The sequence below is a fragment of the Ursus maritimus genome, unplaced genomic scaffold (assembly GCF_017311325.1).
Source record: "Ursus maritimus isolate PB19 unplaced genomic scaffold, ASM1731132v1 scaffold_23, whole genome shotgun sequence".
Classification (NCBI taxonomy): Eukaryota; Metazoa; Chordata; class Mammalia; order Carnivora; family Ursidae; genus Ursus; species Ursus maritimus.
Genome location: NW_024424786.1, coordinates 29,233,662 through 29,257,439, shown reverse-complemented (window position 1 = coordinate 29,257,439; position 23,778 = coordinate 29,233,662). Strand labels below are relative to the sequence as shown.

Here is a 23,778-nt window from a genome sequence, read left to right as displayed (position 1 = left end):
CTGTGGCGATGCTGTCTGTCTGTCTGTCTGTTTGAGTCTTGTGGCTGCCCCTGGACCAGTGATGGCTGATAAATCTTATGGGTTTCTGATTGATCTTGGGGTCCATCTGTGATATTTCTTTGTGCCAAAAAAAAAAAAAAAAAAGAGTGGATCAGTTTGCTAAATGAACATTGAAATGCTTTATCTGTGTTTTCTGTAAATAAAAGAGTGCAATAATATCTGGGCGTGATTGTGGGACATTCTGAAAGGGCAAGGGCAGACCTCGGTGGGGCCAAGTGATTCTGGTTTGGGGGACGAGAGAGAAGGAGGTCGAGGTGGGGATTCAGTGGCCGGTCTCTGGCTTTCAGAACTCATGTCATGCTATTGCTGTCCACGCTGAGTTCAGTGGTTCATTTCCATTCATTGGTGGAGACCAGGCACCTTATAGCCAGGGGTGATGTTGAAAATATTTAACAAGCGGTGTGGCTTATGGATGCAATGTCCAGAGATGAAGTCCTGGTGACCCCTTCCTGTGCCCAGTGTTGCTCCTTTAATTGCTGGGTCTGGGGCCTGGATGGCTGGGGAGGAGGGACCATTCCTGGGGTGGGGTAGCTCAGGGCAGCGGCTGCTGGTCAGCGGGCCTGGAAGTATTTCAACATTGTAACCAGGAGTGCAGGTGTGCGGGTATCTACCCTGGTGGGATATCAGCTGTGCTTATTTCCCTTCCCCTCCTTGGCAGTCTCGCAGCTTCCTCCAAGTGAGCAACTTCCCCGGCTATTTCAAGAAAACAGCTGGTCCCTGGGGTGGAGGTCACAGCTCTGTTGTCCAGGGACAATGAGAGCCCCTGGGATCAAGCAGTCCCAGTGGTCCTGGGCTTCCTGAGGAAGCTCACTCCTGGGCTATATTCTGTGAGTCCGGAGGATATGGATTCAGCGGCCATATCAGATAGCTCGAATAAAAGTAGCTTCACAAAGTCTATGTTTTCTCCTCACTTCACAGTGTGTGCTGGCTTCAGCTGGTTGGGGCTGATACGGTGGCCCCAGGGTTGTGTGTCCAGTTACGAGGGGCCCAGGCTCTTTCCATCTTGTTGCTGCTCCATTATTCTGAGACGTTGCCCTTGCCTCTGTTGTCCAAGATGGACCACCAGGGAATGGGAAGGAGAAGAACAAGAAAGGAGGGCACAGCTCTGCCATTTGGGAGCAAACCCCTAAAGTTATATAGACATCACTTCCACTCCCTTCTCATTGGCTAGAACCTGGTCAGCAGGGCCGCATGTAACCCCAAGGGAGGCTGGGAAATGTAGTCTGCTGTCCAGGTGGCCAGGACTTCTGAAGGGGCTGGTGAGTCAATTCTTATCTCCCTGGACGTCAGATTTCCTCTCTTCAAAAGGGAGTCAGTGTGATTTACACCCTCATGCTTCAAGCACAGGAGGCTGGTTTGGAAAAGTCAGGACTGGTGGGCGGGGCCTGGTGCCCTCTTCTCAGCCCCTGGTTCACGGGCTCTGCTTCTCCAGCCTGTGGTGAGTGAGCCAACCTACAAATTGGCTTCCTGATGACCAGTGGCTCCCTCAGTGCCCCTGGCCAGCTGTCCTAGCGCCCGGGGAAGGCCTACTCCATCGGAGGCCACGGCGGGTCGGTTTTTCCGTTACAGTGAATGGTGCTGTGGTGGTACGTGTCTCCCAGGGAGGTCCCTTCTCTTCACTTGCCTGCTGCCCCGCCTCGGACTGTCCTAGAGCGGGGAGGCTTCTCTCCTCTGGGTGGGTGGCTTCGTGGTGGCACTGGGAGACACTGGAGCTGCTGGTCCCTCCACTGCCATGACAGATGGTGCTAATCACATTGACTGGGGCTTTGGAGGCAAGTTCCGCGTAAGGATAGGATCACTCATTCAGGTGCTTCTGACTCTCCTGTGTACAGGCCCTGGGGTTATAGATACTCCTTCAAGAAACACCATCTCATGGGAGGCAGACAGAAAAAGATGGTTACAGCACTGGTGAAGCACGATGCCCCCAGGTGTGTGTCACACGGGCAGGGCTGAGTTCCATACAGACTTGGTCCTAGAAACCACAAGGCCACCGCAGTAAGTCACAGGCTTTCCCCCAAGGCCTCATGGTGTCATTTGATGTGTCTTTGGTCTCGGGGGCTTAGAGAAGTCAGGGAGGGCTTCTTTGAGGTGGTGCTACCTGAAGCGAGTCTTGGAGAGGCAGGCCCTGGCCTAACATGGGGCATGGGAAGATTGTTTCCCACGGTGGGGGCGGGGAGCAGGTATCAAGGCACAGAGATGAGAAGGTATGAGGCATTTATGGCAGTGGGGGCGGCGGGCAGGAACGGGGGGGTGGGGTGGGCAGACCGTGTTCCACATCCTGTCCTCAGCTTCTCGAGCTTGGAAAGTCCAGTTTACTAGTTCACCCAGGGCAGTTCCGTCTTCAAGGGATTTATTTATGCTGATCAGCTACACATGACAGAGAATCAGAAGCCAGAGGGCTTGCCCGCTTTCAGGGTAAAGACCAAACTCCTAGACTCCAAGACTCTTGTCATCTTGGAGGCCGTGCACGTCCTGGTTCCCCCACCCCCGGTTTCACCCACACCACGCTCTTCTTCACTCTCTCGTCTTTTTCTTTCAATTCCTTGAACACACAGATAGATTGTGGTGGCTCTAGCCCCTAATTTGTTAACGCCCGACTCTGGGCTTAGCCCTGTGCCTTGCTTTGGCCAACGAGACAACCGCAAGTGTGGTGCGTCCAGAGACATGAAACGTTGCTTCGGTGGTTGTCCTCTTTGGCTGCCTGGCGGAAGCCTTTTGCTGCACGTGAAGGAAGCCCAGCATGGCTTGCTGGGGACTGCAGCCCATCAAGTGAGGAGCCCAAGCTCCCCAGGCAAGGTCCGTCAGTTCTTCCCTGACTTGGCAACGGACTCAGAGGCGTGAGTGAGGCCTGGCCAAAATCAGCCACAACATGACCTGAATTGTTGGAACTGCCTGGCTGAGCTCAGCCCCAGTTTCTGACCCACGAAATGGTGGGTTAAAAAAAAAAAAGTGGTTGTTGTTTTAAGCCACTACGTTTTGGAGTGGCTTATGATACAACAAAAGCTAATGCCACTTGCTGTCCCACGGGGGCGTTAGCACAGACGCCTGGGCCACTCGCACTCCCCTCTCTACCTCATTCACATCCGCTCACCCTTTGGATCTCAGCTTAATTAACAACACTTCTTGGTTTCACCAGATGAGTTCTGTCGTCCTGACTATCGGCCGCATGTCTCGCCTTTGTTTATCTTGCTTATAGCCCTGATGGCCCTGTGTACATCTCCTTTATAGCATTTACCACAGTTGCGATCACACCTTTTATTACAGGACCTGGCACATAATAGGTGTCGAATAAACACCGGTTGAATGGATGAAAGAGTGAACGAAACAGGTACTCCCCACCTGCTCACTTGCCTGGGACCTTCATGAAGAGGTGAGCAAGCCCTCTTAGAGATCTGGGTGGGACCTGAGGCCCCGGATGCCTTCCCAGGCTGTTCTGAAAAGTTACGGAGAGTTGAGGGGCACCTGGGTGACTCGGTGGGTTAGGCGTCCGACTCCTGATTTCCCTTCGGGGGTGTGTGCGATTGAGCCCCGTGTCGGGCTCCACGCTGGGCACGGAGCCTGCTGAAGATTCTCTCTCTCTCCCTCTCCCTCTGCCTCTCTGCACCCTCCCCTGCAAAAAAAAAAAAAAACAAAAAAAAACACAAAAACTTTTGTGGGGTTGAGCTGAATTTTGCTCCAGGAGTCAACGTCTACCTAGTTTCTCCTCCACCCCCGCCCCAACCATAGTCAATTCTCTCTAACTCCACACTGACTTCCCTGTTTCTTTGCTGTGGTGCGTCACCTGTCTGGCCACTTGCTACAATTTCCAAGGTAAACGCTCTGGAGGAGAATAACAGTGAACAAACACGTGTACAGAATTTTACAGTTTACAAAGCATGCTTCCCTCCTGTTAGTCACACCTCTACAGCGGCTGTTTCCTGCTGACACAGAGGCACCTTTTCCTAGCCAGGAAATGCTGTCACAGCACCACGTAGGCAAGACTGGCCCTGCCCCACTTCTGCGTGTGGGGCTTTGATGGCTTTGATCCTAAGGAGTTACTTCCTGGTCTCGTCCCCACGCGCGGAGCCGTCCTGCGGATTCTTTTCATCGCAGGTTTCCTGTGTGTGTGTTCCCACCTGCTCACTCGAGTCTCTTCTCACCGACAGCACTCAAGCCTCCCGGTCCCACTTCCCTGGTGCTCTTGGGGGCTCCCTGGGTCCCACTTCTTATCATCCCAGAGAGTACTGTCCAGGACAAACCTCAATCCCTCCCTGGGGAAGAATTTCTCCCTGCTGAATGCCTCTCCTTGTTGGGAAGGAAAAGGTCTGGGAGAAGCACCTTTGCAGACATACTGAGAACACACATGCTTTCCTGTTTCCTGAGGGCTGCAAAACAGGTTGGAATCAGATCTTTACAGGCAGGTGGCCAAGGCTGGGACCCATCAGGGAGTCTGGCTGAAGCCGTGGGCTGAGTGGTCAGTGGGGTGGGCTTCGTGTGTGTGTGTGTGTGTGTGTGTGTGTGTGTGTGTGGGGAACTAATGCCCACGATGAGGACCTGGCTGGCCTGGGGACTCTGCCTGCTCAGGCACACAGAGACAACTAGCCAGCCTTTGCAAAGCCCCAAAGGGCTCCATTGAAACCTCGGATCTGCCCACCTGCATGTCTCCCCGTCTACCTGTGCTGTTTGCTTCCAGGAGTTGAAACCCGCAGGTGGCTTGTATTTGCAGTTGGGTCGTACTCACTTGGGGACCATTGGGATAAAAAGTGACGTCCTAGGTTCTAGTCCCATCTTTGCCCCTACTTGCTGTGTGACCTTGTGCACATAACTTAAACTTTCTGAGCCCCGGCGTCCTTATCTATGCAGAGATAATCATTATAATACCTGCCTTAGAGGGTACTCGGGAGACGGCGTCAGTGCAGAGCATGGCGCTCGACACGCAGACAGTGCTCAAGAAACGCTGGCTGTGACATAATAGAGTCAGCCGCAGCAGCAGCGTTGTCATCATTAGCATTTTGCCCACAGTTCCCAGCAATGTGCCTGGAATAGGATAGCTGCTCGACGAACATTGGTTGAACAAATGCTTTTTCGGGTAAGCTCTTCTATTTATTTTTTAAAATTATTTATTCATTTAAAAATATTTTATTTATTTGAGAGGGGGAAAGCGTGCACGTGCGAGTGCACGTGAGCGCGTGCACGCGTGCGCAAGCATCGGGGAGGGGCAGAGGGAGAAGCAGACTCCCTGCTCAGCAGGAAGCCTGACGTGGGCCTGGATCCTAGGATCCTGGGATCATGAGCAGAGCCAAAGGCAGATGCTTCACCCACTGAGCCACCCAGGCGCCCCTTGGTAAGCTCTTCTAATTTGAACTGTTCCCAATGCGCGAAATTACACCAGAATGACACAACATGGCAGCCGATGCTGTCCTCTTGTCATCCATGGCCTAGAACTGAGGGCTAATTAGAGGGAGAGAAATGGGAGGACAACCAGAAATGCCCGTGGAATGACTGCTAAGCATAGGGACAACTGGCTAACCTGCAGGATGGTCCCTGAAGACTCCAGGTGCCCTTGGAGGACTAACTCTAAGGAGTGAAGTTGGGTGGGTTGACCTGCCATCTTGGGCCATATTCCCAAGATCGTCTCACTTCCTGGGGAAAGGGCTTCCTGGGGTGGCCCCAAGCCAGCTGCTCAGCCACCACCTCTAGGTTACATGGACTTGGCCTTTCTGCCCCCTTTAGGGTACCTGCATTCATGCTTTTTTTCCATTCATAAAAGATCATTTTTAGCAGGGAGGCCTAGAACATTTTCTTCCTCTGAAAGGCCCCGGGGAAGCCCACTGTCTGCAGGCATAAAGATTACAGAGTTTTCTTAAGCCTGAGTTTCGGTGCTTCCTGGAGCGGGTCTAGAAACAGCCAGCCAACCACACCCAACTGTTGGAGGCTTCCTCCTCCGCGGGCAAACTTCAGCATCACAGCCTCAGGCAACAATGCCTTCTTCCTGCGTTGCTTCCTGCTTTCTTCCTTCTTTGGTAACACCTCAGCCTTCAGCAATGTCACCCTGGCCTTGAGTTGGCTTTGGGAAGCCGGATATGGCTTTGGGACAAGGCCCTTGCACCGAGGGAAGCAGCAGGCATTTTGAACCATCCAGGAAAAGTAGAAAATTAGGGATTTAGGTGACAGGAGACTCAACTGGAGACCTTGTTCCGCTGCATCTCGCTGGAGAAATCTGAAATTTACCCTGAGCCTCAGTGTCCTTCCCAGCTATGACCTGGGGGCAGTGATCAAAAAGAAAGGATCTTCTGCAGTAATTGACAATGGGGGTTACATACATTCATCCAGTCAAGTTAGAACAGATTGGCAAAATACCTTTATTGATTTTAAAAAAAGTTTCTGTTTATTCTAGTGATTACTGAGAAAGGTTTGTTAATGATTTCACCCTATGATTGTGGATTTGTCTATTTCCACATAAGTTCTGTCGTTTTTTTATGATTTTGAGACTTTATCTTTAAATCCATGTAATTCTAAGATTTTATTTATTTATTTAGAGCAAGCATGTCCACAAGCAGGGGTAGAGGCAGAGGGAGAGTGAGAGTCTCAAGCAGGCTCCACGTGCAGCACAGAGCCCCACACGGGGCTCGATCTTGTGACCCTGAGATCATGCCTGAGCTGAAATCAAGAGTTGGACGCTTAACTGTCTGAGCCATTCAGGCGCCCCTAAATGCATACAATTCTAAAATTGTTAGGTATTTCTGGTGACCTTTTATCATCACGAAGTGTTCATGTTTACCAGGCAATGCTTTTGCCTTGAAGTCCATTTTGTCTGATGTCAATATAGCAACACCCACTTTCTTTGGTTAGAATTTGTTTAATTTATGGTTCCAGCTTTTAGCCCATATACATGTCTTGCAATTGCTGATGTATTTGAATTTATAGCTACCATCTTATTTCATGCTTCCTGTTTTTCTCACCCATTATTATATGCTTTTTTACCCCTTCTTTTGATTAGTATATTTATTTTTCATCTATTACATCTTCTCCCCTGCACTGATTAGAAATTGCATATCCATTTCTATTCCTTTAGTAGTAACCTTAGAAATAACAAATTCTTTTCTCCGTTTATCCAAATCTAAAGTTAATCAATATCTTTACCCTTCTCTTGGAAAACACACTTAATCCCTTAAATACACTTTAATTCCATTGGCCTTCTTTTAAACTTCTCAGTGATCGCTGTGATGCATTTTTAAAGCTAAAGTATTATATATGGTCTTCTGTTGTTTTCTTTTTAAATAATCAACTTTGTTAGGTTATCATTTGCATACAGTAAACCTCACTCATTTTTTTAAAAAGATTTTATTTATTTATTTGAGAGAGAGAGAGAGAGCAAGCACAAGCAGGGGGAGCCACAGAGGGAGAGGGTGAGGGAGAGGGAGAAGCAGGTTCCCCACCCAGCAGGGAGCCCGATGTGGGACTGGATCCCAGGACCCTGGGATCATGACCTGAGCTGAAGGCTGATGCTTAACCAACTGAGCCACCCAGGTGCCCCTAAACTTCACTCATTTTTAAGTATACCATTTGATAAAGTTTTTTTTTTAATTAGGAAAGATTTTATTTCATGCAGCTAGTGTGTATGACAGTTCAGACATTCATTCCGGTGGAAAAACCATTTGATAACTTTTGACAAATGTGTAGTTAGGTAACCACCATCACACTGTCGAGTTAAACCTCTCTATCAACCCTCCCTTGTGCCCTCTTGTAGCCAGTCTACTTTCTCTGTTCCTAGCCCCTGGCAGCCATTGAACTACTGCTGTCATTATAGTTTTCCCTTTTATTGAATTTTGTGTAAATGGAATCATACAATATGTAGCCTTTTGTGTCTAGTTTCTTTCACTTAGATGACGGTTGAGATTCATTCATGTTGAATGTACCAGTGGTCTGTTCCTCTTTATTGTTGAGCATTCTTCATTTCCCTGTACAAATCCAAATTTCCACCTGGTATCATTTTCCTTCAGCCTGAAGAACTATTTATTTATTTATTTATTTATTTATTTTTTAAAGATTTTATTTATTTGAGAGAGAGAGAGAGAGCAAAAGAGAGAGTGAGAGAGCACAAGCAGGCAGAGGGGCAGAGGGAGAAGGAGAAGCAGACTCCCTGCTGAGCAAGGAGCCCGATATGGGACTCAATCCTGGGACCCTGGGATCACAACCTGAGCTGAAAGCAGACGCTTAACCGACTGAACCACTCAGGCGCCCCAGTGGAGAGCTTTTTATTTATTACTTTTTTTTTTTTTTTTTGCCGTGGAGGCTGACTGATGGTAAATTCTCCCAAGATTTTGTCTGCAAGTCTTTATTTTTGCCTTCATTTTTGAAAGAGACTTTCATTGGCTTTGGAATTCTAAACAGGTCGTTTTCAAAGATTTTGATTCATTGTCTTCTGCTTTGTATTGGTTCTGTGAGAAGTCTTCCATAATTCTTAATTTTTTCCCCCTTCAATATCTCAATATACAATATCCCCCTTCAATATCTCAATATACAATATCTCTTTTCTCTGGCCACTTTTAAGATTTTCTCTTTATCACTGCTTTTTAGAAGCTTTGATAATGATGTGTCTTGGTGTGGTTTTTCTATCTTTATTCTGCTTGGGGTTCATGGAGCTTCTTGATTTGTGGGTGTATGATTTTCACCAAACCTGGAAAAGTTTCAGCCATTTTTTTTTCTTCAAATATTTTTTTCCTGTTTTCCCCTTTCCAAGACTCTGATGTTACATATATAAGGGACCCTGACATTGTCCCATGGATGACTGATATTTGTTCATTCCACCCCCGCCCCCAGCCTTTTTCCTCTCTGTGCCTAATCTGGATGGCTTCTAATGCTACATTCGCAATCTGTCTAATCTTATTTCCTGCAGTATCTAATCTACTGTTAATCCCACTCAGCGTATTTTTTTTCCATTTCAGATTTGTATTTTTCATCTCCATGTGACTCTTGGGTCCTTTTATTTTATAAATTCCATTTTATATCCTCCGTGTATTCATATTCTCCTTTAAATCTTTGAACATTTGTACACAATTTCTAATGTTTCAAAGTCCTTGATGACAAATTCTTTCCTCTCAACCATTTCTGGGTCTTTTTAAAAAATTAATTTATTTTTCTCCTGGTTATGATCATATTTACTCAATGCGAGCTTTTCTCTATGCTTAGTAATTTTTGATTGGATGCTGGAGATAGCCGTCAAGGGCCAGGTAAAGACAGAAATCTCATCAGTAATTGGAACAGGGACAATTTAATACAAATAATTATTAACTAGTCCAAGGTGGTTAATTTATTCTAAAAGGGGTAGAGGAGGACTCTAAGGAATATAGGAATAACGAATGCAGGAAGCCCTTCCTCTAGGGCTGAGGGAGTGTTGACAGGAGGAAATGAAGAACTTGAAAGAGACATCTGCAGCCCTGCCCCCTTTGAGTCAGACCTTGTTGGAGAGGGTGTCTCTGCCATATGAACACACAGCCTGCCTGTGGAGAAGAAACTTGCCAGAGGGTTATGCCAGAGATTTCCATTTCAGCAACCTACTCGATGGCTGAAACACTCATCAGAGGAGACAGATGGGTCCTAGCTGATCTGCAGGACCTACCTGTCAGGTCACCAGGAGGCCAGGGTCCCAGGGGGCCAGTGCCTGTTCAGGAAGTGGTCTATTAGCTGTTTGGAGAGCTTGTTGGAGAACGAATGCCAGCTGTGGGGATAAACTACACCGGAACCAGGAAGAGAAACTTCTTCCTCAGCAATGATCTTGCAGTGACACCTCCCCACCTGTCTCAGCAGCCTTTACAGACAAAATCAAGCATAGCACCAAGTATTCAGGGTCCAGCTCCAGTATCACAAAGCAGGGCAAAGAAGGGTGCATTTAGGGCTAAGAAGCAATACACTGGCATATGGACATTATGCGTTTTCTGTTGTTGAGTGCTGGATTTTGGTGGATCCTTTATAGAGTATTGGACTTTGTTCTGGCACACAGTTAAGTTACTGGGGATCCTTCTGATCCTTTCAAGGGATGATTTTAAGTTTTGTTATGGTGGCCCCAAAGCAGAGCTGCTTTAGGGCCAACTACTAACTTTTGACCCTTTAAGGACCCTATCCAGTGTCTTGTGCATTGTGAAGTGTCCCCACTCTGCATTGTGGGAACACGAACTATTCCCCTCTCTGTGTGGGCTTCTGGACTTGTTTAGTTTGCTACTTTCCAGTGGTTTTTTTCTTGACCTTACAGAGTTTCCCCCTACGCATGTACAGATCAGTACTCATTCAAAGATTCAAAGAGACCCCCCCCCCGCCCCCACCCCTCAGCTCTCTGGATCTCTCTCTTTCTTTCTCTCTCTGTGCATGTCCCTTTTCTCTGGCAGGCTGCTTCACAAATTTTAGCCACATTGATCTCCTTAAACCCTGATATCCATCTATTCAACTCAGTGAGATCACTGTCCTTTGTTTTGCATTACCTGTCCCTGAACTGCCATCTGGAAACTGTCTCCAGGAAGTTTGCTGGGACAATCATAGTGCACATCTCATTTGTTTCTTTTCTTTCAGGGCACAGTCCTGTGCTGTTTGTTTTCCAATGTCTGAAAACATTTGTTTCTCTCTCTCCCTACCCCCACCTTTTGGTATATTTTCCTTATTTCTTATGGTGATAGGGAAAATCCTGAAGCTGTTTAATCCCTCATGAGCAGAAGCAGAAGTCCCTTGTCATGTATTTTAATTCTATATTTTAAAAATTCTCCTGATACATTACTTTTTATATAATTTAAGCTTGTTAATATTTGATTAGACTTACCCATATCATTTCTTCTTTCCTCTTAGAACTTCTTTCTGGAATTCCTTTTTATTTCCATTATACAACTTTCATTGAGGATCTGCTAGTGGCAAACTCTCAATTTTTGTATATTTGAAAATGTCTTTATCTAACACTTGATCTTTCAAGATACCTTTTTGGGGTATGGAATTTCAGGTCGACATTTATTTATTTTCTCAGCATGTTAAGAAATAACATTCCATTTTCTTCTGGTTTCCATTGCTGCAGCTGAGAACCACCCATCATCTAGTGATGCTCCTTTTAAGAACAATCAATATTTTCTTTCTAACTTAAAAAAAATCCTTCTCATTAACTTCAGAGTTTGAAGTCTTACTATGATGAATCTAAGTGTAGGCGTCTTTTGATTTAATCTGCTCAGATTCGCTGGGCTTTTGAACCTGATGACTTTCATTAGTTCTGAAAAGTTCTCAGCTATTAGTTTTAAAAATATCGCCTCTGCTTTGTTCTATTTTGTTTCTCCTTCTGGAATTCTGATTAGCCATATATTACACATACTTACTCTATTCTTCATTCTTATTTTTCCCTTTAATTTTTTATCTTTTTGCATCTTGTGCTTCATCGTGGGTAATTTTTTTTGGTAATTGTTTTCCAGTTCACCAATTCTCTCTTCAGCTGTGTCTAATTTGTAGTTAAGCGTGCACACACAGTATTTGATTGCAGTTGTAATACTTCTCATTTCTAGATGTTAACTTTGTTTCTTCTTCCAATTCGTTTAGTTATTTCTTACTGTTTCTTGTTTCCTGCACGTATTTTCAATATTATTTTTTATTTCTTTAAAAAATAACACACATTATTATTTTACAAGTTGTATGATAAGTCCAGTACCCGAAACCCTTGCAAGTTTGTTCTGTTGTCAGTTGTTTCTGTGGGTTCTCGGTCAGAATGCCTTGTTTCCTTGTGTATTTGGTTAGTTTTGTATGTGTATTTGGTTAGTTTTGTATGTGGTTTGTGCATTTTTCCTTGGATTTCTATTTATGGAAATTTGTGAGACCTGGGATTGCAGAGAATTCTTCCAAAGAATATTTGTTTTCATTTTTTGCATCTGCCAGGCCACTGGGGCCACTTACTGGCAACAACCATGGTAAATAAAATTCTTGGTTTGTGGAGTTTGGGGACCACCCAGGTTGTGTGAATTCAGGTTACAAACAGTGTAAGGGCTGCCTGAGGCTTCCAAATTCTCAGTAGTACTTTTTCCATTTGCTACTTAGTGCTCAGCTTTAAGACAAACCATTCTTCTCCTAGTCCCCATGAAGGAGGAGATTGTTGGTATTTCTCATGTGTCCTTAGCCTGAGAGGGTAGCCCTTGGAAGTCTCAGCTATTTGAGGGGAGGAACTCCTATCAGACTCTCCACTTTGGGCAGACCCTGGGCTTTGTCAGCTTAACCCTGGGACACCAGAGAAACCAAAGCTATGTTTCTCAGGTTTCAGTGAATGCTCTCTGGGCAAACGCAGCTGCCACTCTCCTTACCTTTTTGGTTCTTGCCTTCATTCCCTGCATTTTTTGTCTCGTGTATTATTTACTTTCTTGCCAGCTTATTTTACATTGAAGAAGATTTTTCTTATTTTATAACAGATATTTTAGTCATTTTCAAATGGGAGGGTCATCCCATGTATCTAGCATTTTGTGTTCCCCCAAACTGCCGTACTGGGGTCACACTTAGCATCCTTCTTCAGTACCTAGAACATAGGTTCTCGGGCATTATTTGGTAAATAAACGAGTGAACACGGGAATGAATGGAGACGTGCACACAGCTTTGGTTGCACGAACTGTTCGTTAGCTAGCTTGGAAACACCACGAGGTCGGGGACTTTGCCTGATGAATTCACCATTGCCTGAAACTCTCTGTAATGACCCTTGTGAGCAGGTGTCAACTGATTTTGACTCAGAGAGGCCTAGGGGTAATGGGAAATCTGTCCTCATAAATGACACTTGTCATAATGCAGAGAGCAATTTTCCAAATATGTGGGTCTTTGGGAACGGTTGGTTTTCAAATGTGGGGGAAGGGTTTCGGTGGCCCATCTCTGCTCTCTTGCTGGTTCTTCTGGGGCCGCCAGCTACAGATATCCTCACACAGTGATGGAGTTTTGTCTCTGGTTTTAGTGTTGTGATCTAAGCCCTTGCAGCTCAAAGTACAGTCCGTGTACCAGCTGTATCTACGTCACCTGGGCACTTGTTTGAAATGCTGGGTGCCTGGCTGGCGCAGTTGGTGGAGCGTGCAACTCTTGATCTTGGGGTTGTAAGTTTGGGCCCCACACTGGGTGCAGAGATTACTTAAAAATTAAATCTTAAAAAAAAAAGAAAGAAATGTAGATCTTGGGCCCCCCCAGACCACTGATTCAGGATCTTCATTTTTAATAAGATTCCCAGGTTATTCACATGCACATGAAGGGCTGAGAAATACTGCTCTAACCCAGAGCCCTCCAATGTGCATGTGTGTGTGCGTGCGCACACGTGTGCAGAGAATGGTTATAGGCTTGCAGTGAGAAACTGATTGTTATAGCCTTCAGGTGGCCCTGCAGGATGACCAACTCATTTCGGTTTGCTTGGGGCTTTCCCAATTTTTGTGCTGAAAAAAAAAAACAAAACCCATATCCCTGGAAACGTCTCAGTCCCAGGCAAACGGGGAGGGTTGGTTCCCTTACCAGACAGGGCCCAGGCATACTGGTCTCGCAGAGGGAAGCAGAGCAGGCACTGTGGTTCCAGTAGGCTTCATGCTGAGGAGCAAGATCTGGCACCACGTGGGGCCGGGCATGACCCAGGAGGTGTGTCGTCACCCGGGCACCTGTGTCAGCAGCCAGGTGCAGAGCGCTGTACTCCCCACTGTGGACAAGCGGTCCTTGGACTTGGAAGAGAAGATCATATTCCTGGGCTCCGAGGAGGCCAGTGCCCAGTCCAATGCAGGCCAAGTTATGAAGGGGGCGATAAGGAAGCTGGGTAGGATCTCCAGGGTAGAGATGCTACCTTCTGGGAGAAGGCTCCAAACCCCTGTCTCTATATAAGATAGCGGCTTAAGTCCATTTGTAGGTAATCTGCCCTTTTAATGGCATCCATGTTCGCTGCAAGGAGAAAGTTCCAACGATACACGCACACTCTGCAAATTAGAACTTCATCATGATTTTAAAGTACTTGGTACAAAACGTTTGGGTTCACAATCCATTCACATTATCACAAGAAATTTCAACATTACATTTGTCACAGAAAGAAAAGGAAGAGCTGTTAGATTCTTTTAATATAATTTCAAGTATTATACTTGAAAACCAATTTTTGAATGGTTATAAAATGCTTTTACATTTTTTATCATGTACTGTGTGAACAAAAGTTTCCTGTCAATAGCGACTTCCAAGAATTTCAAGGGATCCTCATTAAAAAGCCCCATCAGGAATTACGTATGGCCATTTCACGTGTAAAGCCTGATATTAAAAGAAAAAAATATGTTCATGGACGAAAGCTCAAGGTTCTCATTAAATTTTTTGAAAAGATTTTATTGGAAAGTTCTATACATATTCAATATTTAATGTTCTCCCCATTCCATCATACTTTTATCAAAATTATATAATATAAAGAAAATGGAATGGTTTTTCCACCCAGTTCCCTGTAGATGCTTCCAAGTTAGTTCCAAGTTACCCCAGTGCGCTGTGCAAATTCGACCACTTTCTCTGTGTGCCCGAGTGTGAGGTAGCTGGGAAGTCTTGCGGTAACCCTCTGTGCTCCCAATTCTCTGAACCGACTCGGGCCCCTTTCCCCCTCCCTGGGGAGGCATGGGGGACAGAATGAGGCGAATCACAACACCCTCCAAGACTTTCCTTCCTCCCCGTCCCTCCTCCCACCTTTCTCCCTCTTCTTCTTTAGTGAAAATCCAGCTGCCTCCAACGGTTGCTATGGCAACCCTAGTGCTGGCAGGAGCAGGGCTGTCCTGACTTGGGGATGGGCTTCCATGACAGAGCTGCCCCTCCTCTTCGGGGCAAAATTATGATGGTGGGTCGATGGGGTCAGGGCACTCGGGGGCTGACCCAGCCTTCTGGATCATGGGACCTCTGCACTCAGAGCTGCTGAGGACAGGCCCTTAACCTGGGGTCCCTCAGACACCTGGCTCCCACACTTCACATAAAGCCTCAGGGTCTCTCCAAAGGTGACTTCATCAGAAGGCCACACTCGCTGATCACAGTCGGTTTCAACTGGCCTTTCTTCTTATCTCACCCCTTCCAAGATTGGCAGCTAGAACCTGAGTTTGGCCTCCAGAGTTTTGTGGAACCGGATAGCTGGGGGTGGTATGGGTTTTGTGGAGTCAGAAGGATGGTGGGTTCGAGTCTTGGCGCTGCCACTTTCTAGCTCTGGGAGCTTGGGCGAGTCATTCAACTATGCTGAGCCTCCGTCTTACACGCATACGGTGGATTATTAAAGACCCATCTCATAGGACTGCCATTTGTGGCTTCCAGGACACCAGGAACGTGAACTTCTTTTGTAAGTCCAAGGACCCCTTGTCCACAGTGGGGAGCACAGCCCTCTGCAGCCGGCTGCTGACACAGGGGTCCACCTCCTTAGCCATGCCCCGTCCAACATGGTGCCAGATGTTGTTCCTCAACATCTGGATATTACAGTAGCACCCCCCCCCCTTTCCCAATCTTCTTCTTCCATATAATGGTATTACATGGAGGTATTTCTGAGCTCATACTTTGTCAAGCTCTCCGCTCGACTCCCGGCATGCAGTAAGTGCTCCATTAGTGAGGATTGATGTTACGATGCCCCCCTCACCTCCCTGACTTGCTTCCCTTCTTTTCTTTTCTCTTTTATTTATTTATTTTTTATAACAAATCCTGCCAGGCCCTGGGGGTTCCGGGGGCTGGGACCTCTTCAGCTTTTCGTGTAACCCTGACTCTCCTAGAAAACAATATCCCGAAGCAGGAAAAAAAAAAAATCAAACTGTGCACATAAATCAATAATTCTGCACCAAGTGAGAGTAATTAAGAAATGAAACCACTAGGAAATACCCCAGAGAGCTTATTATAGAAAATAACATGAAAACTATTATCTGGCGGTTCAGAAACGCCTACTCCGGGTGGTCCTCGGCTCGCGGTTTGCAGCTGCGCGCCGTGGGGCAGGGCCGTGTGACGATGGACTCTCTGGCTCTTCTCTCGGGGTGTGGAGGCCCCAGGGGGATGTCGTCTGCTGGGTCTGATGTTTGTGAGTTTTTGGCAGTGGACTAACAACCACTGACCGATAACAAATAACACTGATATGCTCATTTCTGGTACTTTCTAGGCAGATTTTGCTCTATTGAATAGTGTTTCAGGTCAGCTTCTCCGGGAAGCAGGCTCTGAGACAAGTTCAGTGTGCGGGGTGTTTAACTGGGAGGGTCTGTGCGATGAGAACCGTTCGGAAGGGAGGGGAGGAAGCAGGATGGGGCAGAGGGAGAAGTCAGGGTGGGCCAGCCCAGGCTCACCCCAAGGGGGCTCTGTAGCTGATGGTGGTCCCCAGAGCTCTCTGAAGGGGCCAGGATGGCAGAGCCTTTCCTCCACCAGCCTCCTTGGTCAGTCACTGGAGGTGGGCTACCCTGGGAAGGGCGTGTCCTCTGATGGTGGCTCTTTGCAGCTTCCGTGGATGCTGAAGGGGCATTGTGGGCAGCAGGGGCACCACCCCCTTCCTCGAAGGGGGACCTAGACCACACATCTCTGTGGTCCCATCACAAAAAGTAAACTGAGGCTGGGATGGGGGTCTGGAGCCTTGCGGGGTCACACTGGATGTTACGGTGGCTCCTTAGGTACATCCGTGGAACCCCACAATTTAGCAACCTTCCCCGCCCACCAGTTTAGAACTTGGTCTTCTTCCATTGTAGCAAAGGAGCTCAGATTGGGAAGGGACCTGCCAAAAGTCCCCCGGGGCAAGTCACAGACAGAATTGCGCAGTGAGCCTGTGCCCTTGTTCGGGTCTGCTGGGCTGTCCCCTCCCTCGGCAAGCCTCGTTGACTCTCGGGGCTGCGTTGGATGTTCTTTTTTTTTTTTTTTTAAAGATTTTATTTATTTATTCGACAGAGAGAGAGACAGCCAGCGAGAGAGGGAACACAAGCAGCGGGAGTGGGAGAGGAAGAAGCAGGCTCATAGCGGAGGAGCCTGACGTGGGGCTCGATCCCAGAACGCCGGGATCACGCCCTGAGCCGAAGGCAGACGCTTAACCGCTGTGCCACTCAGGCGCCCCTGCGTTGGATGTTCTTGTATGTGCCTGGTCACTTTCCAGACTCTCCATCAGGCCACGAGCTTGCCAAAAGCAGGGCTGATGAACGAGACAGCTGTGAGGTGAAGCCTATCCTTAGGAAGGAAGGAATGAACAGACTTAGGTAAGGTCCTTGACAGCATGGCACAGGGGGTCTGGGGCCGTCGTTGGTCACTCCTGTGGAGAAATAGTAGGGCCCTTCCTCTTTTAGTCTTTAGTCCCTCTCCCCTGGCCCCTAAGTGACGACTCTCCAGGCTTTTGGAGTTCAATCTCAGGAAACTCGGGTGTTCAATCTCAGGAAACTCGCAACACTACTCGGTTCCTGACATGCATCTTCGGCCCGCGCGAGGGGAGCTGAGGGGATTTCTCTGTGACTTCCCTGTTCACTGCTGCCTCCTTCCTCTGCACCGGACACGCTCAATGCACTTACTTTTATTTTTATGATTTTATGAAACCCATATTATTTTATGTGAGTGGATTTTAATTTATGTAGATAATATTGAGCTAAAAATCTAATTCTGTTTTTTTCCCTTCTCAGCATTTTATGTTTTTAGAGATCTATCCAGGCTGCTGTATACACCTCGAGATTGTTGCTTCTAATTGCTGGGTCCACCACATTTCTTCATCCCTCAGCAATGGAAGCCTAGTTTGCTTCCAAGCCTCCCCTCTCCCTGCCCCCTGCCTCGAACAGCCCCGCAGCAGAGATACTCATCTTCTCCTTCCGGCTCTGCCTGGCAATTTCTCTTGAATCTCTGTCCAGGAGGGAGTTTCTGGTAAAGGCGTATATACCTGCTTGAATTGCCTAAGTAGACTCACGCTTCCCACTCTTACAGGACCAAGTACTCATCAAGCCCTGGGGCTCGCTAGACCTTGAAATCTCTTAATTAGAGGATGCTAGAAAATAATTTAAAAATAATTTAAAAATAATTTTTTTTGAGGGAGGGGAGAAGCCCTTTGCCAGAAAAACAAAGCATAGAAGATGGGTTTAGCCTGTGGCCTCCAGTTTACAAGCCTGAAGGAGCTTTAACCTTGGCCTTTGCGTGCAGAGGGCACACATCCCTGACAGCTCCTTTGTGTCTCTCCACGGCCCAGTCCATGTTCACACTAACAAGCCTTGAGCAGAGCTTTGCCCCCTCCTCAAATAGTCCCTGTGTCAGGGCCCCCGACTCAGGCTCCGCACGCCACGAGGAAGAACGTTCGCAGCCTCCTCACTGGCCTTCCCTCTCTCCCCGACCCCCGTCTTCGGGGACCACCAGCCGTCAGAACAGATGAGATTTATCTAGCGGGAGCTGCTCCCTACCTGGGTTGCCCTTCCTGCCCGGCAGGCAACCCCTCCCCGGAAGATGAAGATCGTGGGGAGAGGGCCTGAGGACGGGGGGCTGTTTTAGTCTGAGTTGCTGTAACAAAATGCCATAAATGCTTATAAGTAACAGTAATGTATTCCTCACCGTGCGCGAGGCTGGCAGTCAGGGTGCCAGCATGCTCGGGTTCTGGTGAGACTGCCCCCTTCTGGTTGTATCCTCATGTGGTGTGAGAAAGCGGGTGAGCCAGCTCTCTGGTCTGTTCCTACAAGGGCACTCATCCCCTTCCCGAAGGCTTCACTCTCATGACTTAATCACCCCCAAAGACCCCCACCTCCAAATACTGTCACACGGGGGATCCGATTTCAATATCTGCACTTTGGGGGGGATGCGGTCAGCCCATCACGGGGACCATCGGTGCTTGGTCCGGCTCCCCCAGCGAAAACAAAGATTGCTGTTGCTCTGAGCCTCTCGAGTTTGAGAGAGCCCTCGAGAGTAGGGAATGTCCAGGCCATTGTGTAGCCTCAGACAAGAGCCGCAGGTGGTCAGAAATTCTTTATAACATTTGCTTTTTAAGAGAGAAAAGAATATTAGCTTTAAGTCTTCCTGTTTTGAACCAAAGCATCTGGGGCTCCAGCCTGTGCAGCTGTTAATCCCCACAACCCCAGTCGGGCTTATGGGAGCTGGCTGGCTTGCCCTGCTGGCACCCAGACTTCCTAAGGCCAGATGCCACCCCCACCCCCGCCACCCTTGGCACCGTGTAGAGTGGGTAGGACGTGCGGGTTCTGGAGTCAGACAGTCCTGGGTACCAGCCTGACCCTGCTGCTTCAGACTGTGACCTTGGACAAGCCACTTCATGTCACCAAGCCTCAGTCTGCTCATCGCAAGATGCTGAAGACCTTGCCCACCTTACAAGGCGCTCTGAAGAGTCGATGTGCTAATGGTTGTAAAGCCCTCTCGCAGAGCCGGGCACATGAAAAGAACTTAATGGATGGGAACTTCAAAAGGCAGCTCAAGGGATCCTGGGATGCAGGCAAGCAGGAGCAGGAGCAACATAGCGATCAGTAGCTGACTTCCTTGGGTGTCATGTGCCAGGCGCAGTGCCAGGGGCCACGACGCCATGGGCTGTGTCCTGCTTGCTGCGATGAAGGCTGCCCAGCGACCCCGACCTCTAGGGAGAAGGCAGGGAGAGGAGCAGGTGCCAGCGCACCAAGCAGAGGAGTCTCCTTTCCAGCCTCCAGGGTGATGGGTGGTTTTTATTTTATTTTTTATTCTTAAAGATGTTTTGATTTATTTATTTGAGAGAGAGAGAGAGAGCAGAGCAAATGGTCGAGAACATGAGTGGGGGGAGGGGAGAGGGAGGGGGAGAAGCAGACTCCCCTGCCACCCCGCCCCGTCTCTTCTACCACGGGAAGTTGGCCCTGTAACTAAGGCCACCCGGAGGGCTGGCCCACAACACAGAGGTCTGCGCCTGTGGCTGCCCAGGCTTCAGTTCTGAGCTGGGGGCTCTCAGGGCAGAGCCCAGGCCCTGCACCTGCGTCCTTGCCGCAAGGGAGCCTGGGAACCGAGTTCTGAAATAGACTCGGGGAGGCAGAAGCGACAGGGAATTTCTCCGAACGAGAAGCTTTTCCAAGGACGGATGCTGCGCAGTCACAAAGAAGGCAGATGTCCCCACGTCCCGACTCAAAGCCCCATGTAGGGATGTGGGGGCATGTGACGGGAGAGGGGTTAGACCTGGCTCTTAGAGATGCTCCCTGTCTAGCGGGGCAGACCCACATCGACATGGGTAACGCTGCAGGTGACTGGAGGGGCTTACAGGGCACGGACCAGCCACCCCTCCACTGCATGTCTGTGCCTGGCTGCAGGGGCCTAGCTGGTATGAGAGTCCATTTGTGACCCCTCCAGTGACATGTACAACAGCGGAAAGGGGAGGGTTGGCCAACCTGGAACCAAGTCCTGACTTTCCTATTGACCACCCTTATGATTTTGAATCTCTTAATTTCTCTGAGCCTCAGTTTCTTCACATGTAAAATGAGGACAGTCCTGCCCACCCTAGAAGGGCTGGTGTTCACATTACCGACAATGTATGTAAAGTGCCTGGTGTAATAGATGTCCCATAGAAGGTAGTCGTTTTGGGGTTATTGGCATGAGCGCGATGAGAGAGGCTTCTTTTGCTGGGGGACTGGATGCAGTGTTTCAGGAGGTGGAGGAGAGCTTGGGACAGACAGGAGGGTCCAGGGCCTTGGGCATTCTGGGATGTGTTACTGTTGGCTGACAAAGGCATCCTTGGGACTAATGGAACAGAAGTTCATGGTCAAGCTTCAACTTTGATTGTCATTAAATAAAACAAGCAGCCCTGTCGCTCTAACAAGTGAACACCCCCCTCCCTGCAAAGGGTGTCCTCGGTGCTTGTCTAAGAGTCCCTATTTGAACAGAACAGCGAAGAGCCAGACTTCAGGGTCTGGGCCGCTGGCTGGAAGGTGATCTCTGTCCTGCATCTGGGGATGTCCAGCCAAAAGCTTTAGCTCTGTGTGTGGGAACAGAAGTGAGGGAGTGATAGCCACCCAGCGTGGGCGGTTTCTCGCATGGTCAGGTCCCAGGTGTGGAGACATATAGGGGTGGGGGTAAAGCAGGCAGCAGCCACATTTGACCCCCTCTCTCCATTCTCCTCCACATTCCTGTAAGGTACCAGCCATAGGCTCTGGGTCCCTCAGCTTGTCTGAAACGGACAGCTGTCTGGAGGATGCCACAGAGGCAGGGCTGGGACAACTCAGCACATTCCCAGAGGTGTATGTCTGGGGCATCTGGGACCTCTGGGTCCCCAGTTGCTTGCTTCTTCCCTGGGGAAACTGAGTCAACCCCTCCCACCCTTTCCTCAAACTCCCACCTGCCCACCTGGGCTGCTTCTCATAACTTGACCCTGAGAGGTGCCCGAGTGTCTTCCTGAGGAAATAGCCCAGAGGGGGTAGTTTGGGGTAGTAGAAAGAATGGAAAGGCTTTGGAGTCAGGCAGACTTGCTTTTGACCTCTGGCTCCCTCTCTTACTTTGGGAGTGATGTTGGGCAAGTGACTTGCTGTCTTCACCTGTAAGATGAACATTTAAATACTGCTCTGATGGGGTTACTGTAAGATCAAGTGTGATGACACATGTAGCCGGCAGAATTTCCTGCCTCAGAGAAACCTGGCTGACTAATTGTATTCTGATCTCTTCTCTGTCTGTCTGTCTGTCTGTCTCTCAGAGAAACAGAGCAGCTACAGAAGAGTCCACCAGAGTCGACCCACAGGTGAAAAGCACTGACTTAGAAAGAGATTTTAAACGTTCTAAAAAAGATGAGAATCATTGACGAATTTGGTGAGTGATACGAATGATTTATGGCATAAGCCTCTCTGGGGAAGACCGGTCAAAAAAGGGTTAGGACGTTCTAAAAACGAAACAAAACACAGTTTAGACCGTTCAATTCTGCATAATGCAGTGAATGTTAAAATAACTATGCCTAAAGACATCAGGCTTAAAAGGTCAGGTTCAAAGAAGGAAGACAAGACACAACTAAACAGAAAACCCTCTTCAAGCTGGATTAAACTAAAAGGGACTTTTTGGAAGAGTGTAGGGGTATCTAGTTTCAGGGATGGCTCGATTCAGGAGCTCAAATTATGTCATGGGGCACAGGATAGAAGTCTGTGCTGGCTCCATGCTCGCAGAAGAGCTCCTCCTATGAGAGCGGCAGCAACAATTCCAGACTCACATGCTCCCAGGCTCAAGCTCAGCAGGAGATGGAGGCCAGCAGTTCTAGCAAATATCTCATTGGCTGGATTGGTTTATGTGGTCATCCCTGAACAAATCACTGTGGTCAGGGATTTTATTGCAATGCTTTTATTGATCAGTTTGGCATCACATGGGGGTGGGGACAGGGTGAAGTCAACACCAGCTTTCTCCATGAGCTGAGTGGGGAAACGCGGCTCCCCAGACGGAAATTAAGCATCATTACTAAAAGAAGACAAAGTGGATACAGAGTGGTCTAAAAAGCAAATGCCCACTCTGGTAGGTGTGAGCGGACAGTTGGAGGAACTAGAAGGCCAAATGAGCCAAGTCTTTCTAAAACATCAAGGATAACAGAAAGGAATTTTTGTGAAATTTACAGCAAAAAAGAAAACCAGGAATAAAAGAGCCACTACTTGAATAAAATTAAAAGCATTTCCAAATGGTGACTTTTAAAATCTGTTTTGTAAACTTTTATTATTTGTTTCTAGTTTTATACATGAAGGTAATTTGTACGCTTCCAGCTATTTGGAATTTACTAGAGTTTGATCTGTGACTTGGTATATGATCAATTTTCTAAATGTTGCACAGACACTTGACAAAAAGGTGCAGTCTCTGTTTGTAGGGCAGGAAGTTCAATGTCTTAAATAGACATTAGCTATTAATTAGACATTCAGCTATTAATGATACGGTTTGCATCTCTTATCGCTTTATTAAGTTTGCCTTCTTGATCTTACAGGAACGGAGACAAGTATGCTGAAGTCTTCCACTGCAATTGCATTTCTGTCAATTTCTATTCACACTTCTAAGAGTTTATGCTTAATATATTTCAATACTATGTTCTCCGGTCCATTAAAGTTCATGGACCGGACTATGATTTCATTATTGATCATAACTTTTATCAATATCAAATGACTCTCTTTGCACTATTTAATGCACTTTGCCTTGAATGTTACACTGTCCATGTTCCATTTTGTCTTTTTCTTTCTTTGATTCCCATTTTCCTGATATATTTGTGTTCTAGGTTCAGTGGAGCTTGTGGAAGATGGTATAATGTCTTTCAGGGATGGGTGGAACAGAGTTCTTTGTCTTCTGTTTGCTCCTGTCCCTTCTCTTTGGCAATATAAACATGGATTTGGAGGTGTGAGACAGGTGAAGAAGTTACTCAAACTCACCTGTCTGCTCTGGTTCCCTGCTCTGGGCCGAACAGAGAACTCACAGTCCTAGACCACTTGTGGAGGAGATCCCCAAGCCACCGTCTCTTGTCCTTGAGAAATCATAAAGTAGCAAGGGTTCCTGAAGATAGGTGAGGGGTATACACCATTCCACTTTTCAAAGGGGGAGAGAAACGACAGACCAGCACCCTTTTCTCCATGCAAGATAGGAAGATGGATTGTTACATATGTGATTTGTATCTAGGAAATAAGTGAGCATCACTGGGACCCAACATGGGTTCACAAAGAACAAATCTGGTCAAATAATATAATTTCTCCCTCTGGCAGCTCTATAGAACTTGAGCAACTTTTTTCAAACTTTACTTTTAACAATCAGAAAATATAAAAGAAAGAATAGCATAAGGAACCTAACATGCCCATCCCCCAGCTTCAACAATTTTCGACACGTGGC

At 47.6% G+C, this 23,778-nt stretch overlaps 1 long non-coding RNA gene across 1 annotated transcript; it reads left to right on the top strand.

Moving 5' to 3' along the window:
- The first annotated feature begins 1,777 nt into the window (after positions 1–1,777).
- LOC103672336 lies at positions 1,778–22,995 on the top strand. The gene is made up of 3 exons (XR_571150.2): positions 1,778–3,430; positions 21,635–21,747; positions 22,892–22,995. It is a non-coding gene; the product is annotated as an uncharacterized LOC103672336 (long non-coding RNA).
- The last annotated feature ends 783 nt before the right edge of the window (positions 22,996–23,778 follow it).